The sequence below is a fragment of the Pseudorca crassidens genome, chromosome 5 (assembly GCF_039906515.1).
Source record: "Pseudorca crassidens isolate mPseCra1 chromosome 5, mPseCra1.hap1, whole genome shotgun sequence".
NCBI lineage: Eukaryota > Metazoa > Chordata > Mammalia > Artiodactyla > Delphinidae > Pseudorca > Pseudorca crassidens.
The window spans coordinates 58,512,252-58,524,651 of NC_090300.1; the positions used below are offsets into that span (position 1 = coordinate 58,512,252).

The 12,400-nt window shown below is 36.6% G+C and overlaps 1 protein-coding gene across 1 annotated transcript in view; it reads left to right on the forward strand.

Annotated features, from left to right (window-relative positions):
- Nucleotides 1-12,400, forward strand: part of NAALADL2 (N-acetylated alpha-linked acidic dipeptidase like 2) — a 913,415-nt gene that overhangs the window by 437,148 nt on the left and 463,867 nt on the right. The window lies entirely within an intron of this gene.

Below are 12,400 nucleotides of genomic sequence, written 5' to 3' on the forward strand. Positions count from 1 at the left end.
TAATTTTTTATATGTATAACACTTAGACTTACATATATAATGTTAAAGTTCAGTGTTCTTTATTTCCCCTTGATAGCCAATACCATTTAGGAATACTAAAGTTGTGGTCTCCAAACTACTTTTATGAACACACCATTTGTTTAAAAATATTTGACCAAGTATCCTCAACATATGTATATTTATTTATGTAAATAAATAAAATAGTACATACTATTACATTAATAATATGCCAGTACTACTATATTAACATATTATGTAAAAACAAAGTCTGTCTATCTACCTACCTACCTACCTACCTACCTAGATATATTTTTTTTCTACCCAGAGCTCAGTGGATTATCTTGTACAGCCACTGAATTGCATTTACCTTTGGAGACTACTACTTTATAGGATGTGGTAACATTTTTTAAAAGAGCTAGCATAGAGAACTTTGTTCTCTCACATTTGCCCTTATACACAAAGAAACCAAGATACATCAAGTAATTTTAAATAAGGAAAAGTATTCTCAATTCAGAAGACAAGCCTTACATTCTCATGAGATAAGAATTCTGGAAATATGCATTTCTAGACCCTCCCCCCTTTCTTGCTTTCTCTCCCCAAAGAACACCTATACCTTTTCAAGTAAAATATGTACTCTTTGATGTAATTCTTGAAAGCATGAAAATGAAATTTATTTCCCTAACGATTTTCTCTATTCTACTTGTCTAACATTGATTTTTTTTCTTTCCTTTTCTGTTTGTAATGCAGCATAAACCAATAGGGTTTCCTATTGTTTCTTTCCTAAAACTGTGCACCTGCACTATCAATCATGCCAAGAGCTAGCACAGCTTTGGGATGAAAACTGATAGCATGCAATGAAAATAGACAAGACAGCTAGAAGATTGATTCTAAATTATAGAGCTGCTTAGTGATCTGCAACCACCCAAATTCTTCCAGCTTGATAGCTGATTAGTGAGCACAGGACAAAGCACAAGCTTGCCTTCATGACCTAAATGAGGGCAATTTGCACAGTCTGTGGTGTAGTTACTTCAGAAAGGACTACAAATCAAAATCTTTCAAACTACAGGATTGAAGTAGTTCTGTTTCCAAGTTTCTCCATCTTTAAAATGGGACTAAGGGGGCTTCCCTGGTGGCGCAGTGGTTGAGAGTCCGCCTGCTGACGCAGGGGACGCGGGTTTGTGCCCCGGTCTGGGAGAATCCCGCATGCCGCGGAGCGGCTGGGCCCGTGCGCCGTGGCCGCTGAGCCTGTGCGTCCGGAGCCTGAGCTCCGCAACGGGAGAGGCCACGGCGGCGAGAGGCCCCGCGTACCGCAAAAACAAAACAAAACAAAATGGGACTAAGGACATCTGTAGTCTTAGATTTGTTCCAATGATAATGTCAAACAAATTAGCATATTTGGAGGCTTTGTTAATGGTCAATGAATATGCAAAAACAAAGTATTATCTTAATTATTATGATTATTCTTGGAGTAATAATACTAGTTTAAATTTTCCTGCTATAAATTTTTCTTTATATCAATTTTTTTTAAAATAAAATTTTCGTTTCACAAGAGGTTTGAAAGAATATCACAAAAATGCACACCATTTACTTAGATTCACCAGTTAACATTTTGTCTCATTTATTTAATCATTTTACGCTTACTCTGTACACTCTCTCAAGCACACTTTCTCTCTAAATTATTTGAGAGTTAATTGTCTTATAATCTGACAGGAAGTTGCAGACTTCAGTTTTTTATCCTACATATTTCATTGTGTTTTTCCTAAGACAAGGACATTCTTTTATACACCTACAGTTTGATGATCAAATCAGTAAATTTTAATATTGATATAATACTCTTGTTCAACCCACTGACCATCCTGACATTTTGACAGTTATCCTAAAAATATCCCTTATAGCTGTCTCACCATTCCAACCACTCTTTTGGAGAGAAGTGTCAGCCTTTTTAAAATGTTGTTTGTTTTTCATGACCTTAACATTTTTTTAGAGCACAAGCTCATTCTTCTACAGACTATCTCTCAATTTGTCTGTCTGTGCTGAGTCTTAATTTACATATCTGCAGGGAAATTTATTAGGGTAGAATTTTAAAGCTCATTTTGAAGATACCCAAGAAGTAGATAGCCAATATGCTCTTTGCTATTTTGAGGTAAAGGAAAAGTAATGCATATCACTTTGGATTTTTTAACAAATCCATTTCACTTTGGTTCTTTTTGAAAGCTGTTAGGATTTTTACAAAAACAAGAAACAAAACACACACACACAAACAAAACAAAAAAGATAAGCTGTGATACTGACTTAGATCCACTGTGTTTTACACAATATATTAAGAAACAGAGACTAGATTTGTGAACAAGTCTATAAACTGGTAGTTATATTAACTAATGTTTTCTATAGCTTTATGACCTAGATTGTACTGTACTCATCTTTTTTATCAAGCCCTGAAGAGATGTTTATTCCCACAAAATGCTATACTGTAGATAAGTGCAGCTGGATTTCTCAAGAGCTCTCCTTTAGCAAATTAAAATAGAGTAATGGAAAGAGAGGGCAGTACATTAAGGATGTCGTCCTTTAGGGATACCTAGATCCAAACAATGGCCTTGAGTCTCTAGAAGACTGTTCCATTATTGTGAGTTAAAAATTCAAGATGACCACATGCCTGGTATGTATTTTCAGCAAAGATCAAGGAAGAACTTCAGATGCCACTTTCATTTACTGTTAAATTACTTATCATGTTATTACTCAAAATGATACCTGTGCAGTCTTTGGTTACACAAGGTAACAATCACAGCTAAACCCACTTATAAAAAAGACCATTGTTTCCAAATATTATAAGTTGCTACAATAATAACACCTGCCAGTCTCACTGAACTTCTCTGTATTATATTTTATGGGCAATGAAATGGCAGTATGAACCAATCCTTGACCTCTGACTCCTAAGAAATATATGAACTGTTTCTGTTCTAGTTCCTTTGTTACTTTGTATATTACCAAGCATTGGAACGAACAAAGCATGGTGTTCATTTTCACCTGCCAAAACAAGCTAAAATCAATCTTGCTGTATTCAATAAACAACTCACTGTGGGTAGATGGGTAAATTTTATTTGCTGATGAATAGCAATGGAATCTTGCTATTAAATCATAAAATAAAACCCATATATGTGACAAATATCTTTTCTTTCATGACCATCTTCCTGGGTAATCATATATAATATGAAAGATGAATATTTTTTAGAAAGATGAATATATCTCATGACCTTATGGGTACAGGGTCAAACACAGTGATGTTGTAAGTCACGATCTTCATTCAATGTAGTTTATTTTCAGTAAAGTGTTAGAAAATACCCCCAAGTCTGGACCACCATGCAGTGCAGGTTTGATCTATTGGTTAATCAAAGTCACTCTCTCCTTGGTCATTTATCCAGTCAGCAAAATCTCTATTACCTACACTGTATAAGATATGACCCAACGCACTAAAAAATAAAGATGGATTAAGACATCTTAAAGGCTTCGGGGGACTGACAGTTTAATTAGGGAAGATGACATACCAGCAGACCATCAGAACACAGTGTAATAAAAGCACAGATTTCCTGCTTTGGGAAAAAGCAATATGAAATTTCATCTTCTTCATGACCTCCTCCTTCTCCCCAGTCTAGATTAGGGAGCCTTTCTCTCTACTCCCATGTGAATAAGTGTATGGTCCTAACATGGTGTTTACCACCCTAAACTAAAGCTTGAACTCTTGCAAGCTGAGTGACTTTGACCAAGAGAGACCACTAAGTCAGTTTCCTCCTTTTTAAATGGGGCTAATTTATCCATTCATTACTGATTGAAAGATTTCTGTGCTATGTACTGTTTTATGTATAATACTACGTTTTCAACATTACCTTACTCAAAGGGTTAATGTGGAGACTAAATAAGTCATATAAAACATTTAGCCCAGGATCTAGCACAACTCTTAATAAATGTTAGCCGTATAATATTGTTATTGCACAATTCTGATGACAGCTATTTTAGTGGTTTTCTATCTTTTGGCAAACATATTCTAAATATGTTTTTCAAATCTATGTAGTCTTTTTCTTTCTTCGAACGTGAAATTTTAACATCTTGAGAAGACTCTGTTAAGCTCAGATACATGAAGAGGTCTGTTTGTTTCCAGAGTTTAGTAGTATTTAACTACTGAACCTGTAACCAGCCTCTTTTAGACTAGGGCCTACTCCATCACCTGGTACACAGTAGGAGTTCAATATGTATTTGCCAAATTCATTTGACTTGATTTTATGAAATTCAGCCAGCTATGATATTAGTCTGAAGGTTAGTAATCTTCAGCTTAAGGACTATTAAATGATTCATTGAACAATTGGTTTTTCTTCTGATATATGCTTTTCCCTCTGTCACCTGCAGAACTATTCCCTTCTGAAAAGGAAAAAAAGCCACTTAATTCTGTGCCTCCCAAAACTGGGTGAATGGGTTTCACCTTTTACCCCTCAGTCAGAAGTTAGGGAAGACTTTCATTTTGGAAGTAAACTCCCTTGGGTCATAGGCAATCAAGAAAAAAACACCTGAAATACATCTTTTATAATGAATTCTTTTATTTTAAAAGTATGCCTTCTGTATACCAGATTATACCTCATAACATCATTTGTAGAACTTTAAGAGGCATTGCAGTGTGTGATTCTTATTCTCTTAATCTTAGGTATTGTGATCTTGCTACAAAAATGGCAAGATTTTAATATGACCAATATTTGATAAGTATTGTTCAGTTCATTAAAAAATCACACACAAAGACACGTACATGTGAATCTCCTTTCATCTTTTTGTTTTCGAAAGCTACAACACTAACATTTTATTACCTTCTTTTCTTCTGGATAAATAATACTTCTCCAGTATGAACTTGGGACTTACAGTCATTAGACCAGGTAGATTAAAGCAAGCATCACCAAATAGATTTTTTTTCTCCTTGCTCTAAATCCCAAAGCAAATATAGTTATGCTCTAGAGGAGCCAGAATTCCAGGCCTGTGATTACATTTATTGACTGCATTTGAGACCCATCCTACATGTTTTTTAAAAAATATAATGCCTGGGCTTCCCTGGTGGTGCAGTGGTTGAGAGTCTGCCTGCCAATGCAGGGGACACAGGTTCGTGCCCTGGTCCAGGAAGATCCCACATGCCGTGGAGCGGCTGGGCCCGTGAGCCATGGCCGCTGAGCCTGCGCGTCTGGAGCCTGTGCTCTGAGGCGGGAGGGGCCGCAGCGGTGAGAGGCCCGGTACCGCAAAAAAAAAAAAATAATAATAATAATGCCTTGCCACTCAATGGCATGTGCATATCATCATGGCATTAAGAGAGATCACTACTTCATGAAGCAGAAACCGCAATTATCTATTTAGTCCATTTCAGCATTCTTATCGTACTCAAGCCACCTGACTTGCAACCCTTGCCTTCCTTACCTCCTTGAGCATTGAAAGGTTTATATGAGCATGTCTGTGCAAAGTAAGAAGGAAAAGAAATCCTGGAGACCTGACGAGAAGCTGTGATGGTTCTGAGGTTAACCATGACATGAAAATACCAGAATGGACGCCTCAAAATTCAGAAAAGGCTTCCAAGTAGAATCCAAGTTTCATCTGAATTAACTTTATCTTGAATTATTCTTCTAAACCTATTGATCCAAGCACATTGTAAATATCCAGGACAGTAGGTCTGGTTTAAAATCCTTTTGATAAGCTCTGAGATGTAAGTTTTGGGACACAAAGACATAGCTGTTAGTCAGATGATTATTCCATATTATTTATTCATTATACAAGACAGCGCTAAGCTATATGCACTATTCATTCTAATTTTAGTCCTCTGTTAGTGAGATACTTTCATCCTTCCCTCCTCCATTTCTAAATCCTTTTCTCTATTTCTAAGCAGTTATAAATTCTCTCTGTTTTGGAGTGGTGTGTATAGGGGAGTGTGGGGCACAGCTATACCGGAAAGGTTTGCCCACAACCCAATCTTTAAGGTCATGTTGGGGTCACACCGTCATGGGATGCATGTGTATTTCTGATCTTGTTGATTTCTCCTCAGGACAGAAATGCTGAACAGTAGTGACATCCAGTCATACTTTATTACCTGGTTGAAAGCAGATTCAGTGGGTGGGACAAATCCTTCCTTAGTCTCTAACGACAACATAAAACGATTAAGCAAGTATAATTCCTGGATAGAGTGATCCTCATGAGAACTCTGTGACATCACATATTCCATTTGCTGTAACTTGTACACTTTAATTTTCTGGGCAATGTGCACACATACCTTCACGTGACTTATGTAATTATAGGGACAGAAGTCACAATTTACTGTTTACAGTCTCACAACCCATGAGAAAGGAGCAATGCATTAACTTTACAGTGAAGGTTAGGGGGCTTTTGTTCTCTGTGGGGAGATTTGACTAAGCGTTTCCCTAAACACTCAGGTTGAAACCCTTCCCGTGTTATTACAACCAGCTATGTAATGATAGTCAAGCCAGTTTACCTCTTTAGTCTCGTTTCTGACTCACAAAAGTGTTGAACTGGATGTTCTTGAGGGTATCACCCTCTCAAACAAGCAAAACTATAACTTCATGTCTTGTTAAATATTTAAGTGAGAAAGTTTATTCAATTGGAGTGAGGGGAAGTATGTAACCAATGTTGCTTGTTTAGCAGTGATGTAGACCGAGCTCTGCCACTGAGGACCACTTCTCTGTGCAGCGGAAGCACATGCCAATTAGATTTCCTCGTGATGGGACAGGAGAAAGACACTAATTAGAGACAAAGAAAGGAGTCAGAGGCTAGTCCCAGATCTGATCCTCAGCAGGATTGTGAGGTTGAAGTCCATGACACTTTTCTTCTTAATTCTTGATGCTTCTGCTACTTTTATTGTTTCTATCCTTTCCAAGCACTCGTTGCCCCTATTCTCCACCATCCTCCAATATCCCTTCTCAGCTCAAGTGCTCACATGAGGAAGGTGCTGAGTAGTTCACAATGTGATGTTTCCAAACTCTATAACCTGCTTTAAGGCTAAGTCACTTTTAAAGAGAGAACTAAGAATATTATAAGCAAGGCCTTTGGGGAAAGTTTTCTTAGGATACATTTTCAGTAAAGGAACTGCTGGGTGGAAGTATATGACCCATAAAAGTATTGATACATATTGTCAAATTAGCCTCTAGGAGAGATTATACCCCTGTGGGAGAGCACCTGCTTCCCTGAATCCCAATATCATTTTATTTTAAACATTTCCAAAGATGTTTCACTTTAATATGCATTTCTTTGATGACTAGCAAGGTGGACTGTTTAAATTTATTAGCCATTTGTATTTCTTGTTCTGTGAATAGACTGTTCATTTCTTTGCCCATTTTCCTATTGGTGTATCCATCTTTTTTATTTTTTCACCTGGCTCTATATAGTAATGCCCTAGCAGCTAATTCAGCATAAAAAGTAATAAATCTCTGAAGAGAAGGTATTCTGGGCTGTCAATTGATATGTTCCAGATACCAACCATGTTAGAAGCAAAGTTATTTTTATTTGAAAGATAAGATGGCTGATTTTTCATATTTTCAAACAAATGAAATATTATTCCCTTTCTTTACATGAAAGGGGACTGGGCTGAGCATTAAATAAATACTTGAAAGAAGATTACATACGTGGATTTGGAAAGGAAAAGAAATCTGATTAGCCTGCATTATTCCTACAAATTCTCGGACTTTATTTCATCACTGATAATTTGATCTGCTTCTCCTAAGTCACAGAGATGAGTAATTTTCAAGGTATTACTATCAGTCTTTCTGAGTCAATGAGCATAGAACCAAGGGTTCATCAACACTGGTCTAGGGATCTCTTTTGTGTTACAGAAACTCCTGTGCAGAGCTCACAGGAAAAGTGTACACATCCAGCTTCCTCTAGGACCAAGGCTATGTTCATCAGTGTCCTGTTGTGAGGTTGCTTATTAAATTCTACTTTAATGTCAAAGATAAATGGGAATAAAATCAACTAGAGATTACCTGATCAATAGAAAGAGATAAATCAATAAAAATAGGCAACTACATGAAAAGCATGGAATCAGACAGAGATTTACAACAAAAGATTATGGTAGGTTTGTCACCTAAATTATTTGTAAACAAAACCATACAACAAATCTAGGATATAAAGATTCAATGGTTCAATTCATAAAATAGTTTCAAAGAAAGGGTTGCAGAGAATATGTTGTACAATCCACCTATGGTCTGGGTCAGCTAATAATGCTACTCTCTCCTACTGCACCCATGGTTGATGTCATTAATCAATCCAGCATTATATCTGACTGGACCTAGACAAAGCTTGAGAATATTTCTCAACAAATTTCTCCAAGCAGCCATTATCAATCAAGCAGTTGGCATTTGAATGGAAAATTATTGCTATCTCGTGTGTGACTCATCTGCTAGAGGCATGAGCAATTTTATTAACTTAGAGTTAGATAAGCCAAGCAGCTTGTATGCAGCAAACTGATCCTTTCCCTAAAGTCAGCAGATTCCTGGCATGGCCTGCTTTCTCAGCTCTTGAGTGTCCCTTAAGGCAGAGCTTCCCAACTGAAATAACAAGACACATCAGTAGGTCAAAATGGGTACATAAATATACGAGTTATTGATGTCCCAGCACTCAGGGGTCACTTGGAACCTAAGATGCCAGAAATCCTCATTTGTCACCTCTGGCCAGAAGCAGTCACATGTGTTTACTCTGGTGTGCTAATATTAAATTTTTCTATACATACTGTGGAAAAGATGAAACATTTTGCTTTAAATAGACCAACCAATTCTGTCCTAGTCAGAGACATTTTTTATTAGCGCCTGGGTGGTTTCTTTTTTTTTTTTAATCTTGCCTTAAAATGTTAGTTATTTGTTGAAGTCATAACTCATCTCTTTGTTAGAGATCAGTTTACACAGAAGATTTATGTTTAAAAATATGTATGTGTAGGTACACACACATATGTATAAATCCACATATATCATACCTATCTCATTCTGAGATTCAACTGGTTCTATTTGAAGTAGGAATATATTATCATGTGTTGCCCTTTACTAGGGTATAGTAATTTTTTGGTGCAGCTCCTGGCATTCTAAGGCTAAAAGTTCAGTAGAAAATTCTGAGTATTTAAGGAGCATCATTTGAAAATCTAGTTTATTTTGGTGGCAGGAGATAAGCTTCTCATGGACTGACTTCTCTTTCTTATTCAAAGCTTCCTAACTTATATCCTTCGATTCCTGGACACTTATAATCATGGTGCTAGATTGAGTTTAGTTAATATGTTGATGGAAAGTATATTCTATCTTCTTAATGTATGTAAAGTTTTCAGGTACAATTGATCTTTAACTTACAGGTGTGTGTGTGTGTGTGTGTGTGTGTGTGTGTGTGTGAGTGAGTGTGTGATATGAGGCACTGAATGGGAACCAGTAGGGAAAATATAAAACCAAGTGTAATTTACATATTAAATACAAGTAAAACTACAAAGCCAATAAAAAGCAAATTGACAAAATTAATGTGACAGATGATTACTTTTTCAGAAAGAAAATCATGCTTACATCATAACAATGAACTGATTGCTATGGAGCAATTCTTTGAGTCAAGCAGACCTACCTTACTTTCTGGCTCTTGTCTGGGTCTCCGTCAATCCTTTCTGAGAAACTCCTCTCGGAGTGATCATTGTAAATGATGTGTTTGCAGTCTTTGAATGGCTCCCCACTGCTTACTAAAATGACTCAAACTTCTCAAGTTAGTAAAGAAGGTCCTTTTCATTTGAGTCCTGCTTATCTATAGCCTCCACGATATGGTAATATAGTCCATAATTATATAGACACATCTATGGTATATGTTCCAGCCATACTGTAGTGTGTATTTGTAGTTCTCAAAAATAAATAAATAAATATATTAAAAAATAAAAAAAGAGAATTTGTCAGACATCATTGACATAATTCATAATAATTGTCTGCCATAAAAATTTAATTATGCAGAATTCCAAAGCTCATCCAATATTAGAACTGAACCTGAATTGGAGGCTATTCTATGAGTTCATTAATTTTTTTTTAAATCTTTATTGGAGTATAATTGCTTTACAATGGTGTGTTAGTTTCTGCTTTATAACAAAGTGAATCAGTTATACATATACATATGTTCCCATATCTCTTCCCTCTCGTGTCTCCCTCCCTCCCACCCTCCCTATCCCATGCCTCTAGGTGGTCACAAAGCACCGAGTTGATCTCCCTGTGCTGTGCTGCTGCTTCCCCCTAGCTATCTATTTTATGTTTAGTAGTGTGTATATGTCCATGCCACTCTCTCACTTTGTCACAGCTTATCCTTCCCTCTCCCCATATCCTCAAGTCCATTCTCTAGTAGGTCTGTGTCTTTATTCCTGTATTACCACTAGGTTCTTCATGACATTTTTTTTTCTTACATTCCATATATATGTGTTAGCATACAGTATTTGTCTTTCTCTTTCTGACTTACTTCACTCTGTATGACAGACTCTAGGTCCATCCACCTCAATACAAATAACTCAATTTCGTTTCTTTTTATGTCTGAGTAATATTCCATTGAATATATGTGCCACATCTTCTTTATCCATTAATCCGATGATGGACACTTAGGTTGTTTCCATCTTCTAGCTATTGTAAATAGAGCTGCAATGAACATTTTGGTACATGACTCTTTTTGAATTATGATTTTCTCAGGGTATACGCCCAGTAGTGGGATTGCTGGGTCATATGGTAGTTCTATTTGTAGTTTTTTAAGGAACCTCCATACTGTTCTCCATAGTGGCTGTACCAATTCACATTCCCACCAGCAGTGGAAGAGTGTTCTCTTTTCTCCACACCCTCTCCAGCATTTATTGTTTCTAGATTTTTTGATGATGGCCATTCTGACTGGTGTGAGGTGATATCTCATTGTAGTTTTGATTTGCATTTCTCTAATGATTAGTAATGTTGAGCATTCTTTCATGTGTTTGTTGGCACTCTGTATATCTTCTTTGGAGAAATGTCTGTTTAGGTCTTCTGCCCATTTTTCGACAGGGTTGTTTTTTTTTTTGTTGTTATTGAGCTGCATGAGCTGCTTGTAAATTTTGGAGATTAATCCTTTGTCAGTTGCTTCATTTGCAAATATTTTCTCCCATTCTGAGGGTTGTCTTCTGGTCTTGTTTATGGTTTCCTTTGCTGTGCAAAAGCTTTGAAGTTTCATTAGGTCCCATTTCTTTATTTTTGTTTTTATTTCCATTTCTCTAGGAGGTGGGTCAAAAAGGATCTTGCTGTGATTTATGTCATAGAGTGTTCTGCCTATGTTTTCCTCAAAGAGTTTGATAGTTTCTGACCTTACATTTAGGTCTTTAATCCATTTTGAGCTTATTTTTGTGTATGGTGTTAGGGAGTGTTCTAATCTCATACTTTTACATGTACCTGTCCAGTTTTCCCAGCACCACTTATTGAAGAGGCTGTCCTTTCTCCACTGTACATTCCTGCCTCCTTTATCAAAGATAAGGTGACCATGTGCGTGGGTTTTCTCTGGGCTTTCTATCCTGTTCCATTGATCTATATTTCTGTTTTTGTGTCAGTACCATACTGTCTTGATTACTGTAGCTTTGTAGTATAGTCTGAAGTCACGGAGCCTGATTCCTCCAGCTCCATTTTGCGTTCTCAAGATTCCTTTGGCTATTCGGGGTCTTTTGTGTTTCCATACAAATTGTGAAATTTTTTGTGTTTCCATACAACTTGTGAAATTTTTTGTTCTAGTTCTGTGAAAAATGCCAGTGGTAGTTTGATAAGGATTGCATTGAATCTGTAGATTGCTGTGGGTAGTAGAGTCATTTTCACAATGTTGATTCCTCCAATCCAAGAACATGGTATCTCTCTCCATCTATTTGTATCATCTTTAATTTCTTTCATCAGTGTCTTATAATTTTCTGCATACAGGTCTTTTGTCTCCTTAGGTAGGTTTATTCCTAGATATTTTATTCTTTTTGTTGCAGTGGTAAATGGGAGTGTTTTCTTGATTTCATTTTCATATTTTTCATCATTAGTGTATAGGAATACCAGAGATTTCTGTGCATTAATTTTGTATCCTGCTACTTTACCAAATTCATTGATTAGCTCTAGTAGTTTTCTGGTAGCATCTTTAAGATTCTCTATGTATAGTATCATGTCATCTGCAAACAGTGACAGCTTTACTTCTTCTTTTCCGATTTGGATTCCTTTTACTTCCTTTTGTTCTCTGATTGCTGTGGCTAAAACTTCCAAAAGAGTGGTGAGAGTGGGCAAGCTTGTCTTGTTCCTGATCTTAGTGGAAATGCTTTCAGATAGTCCACCATTGAAGACGATGTTGGCTGTGGGTTTGTCATATATGGCCTTGATTATGTTGAGGAAAGTTCCCT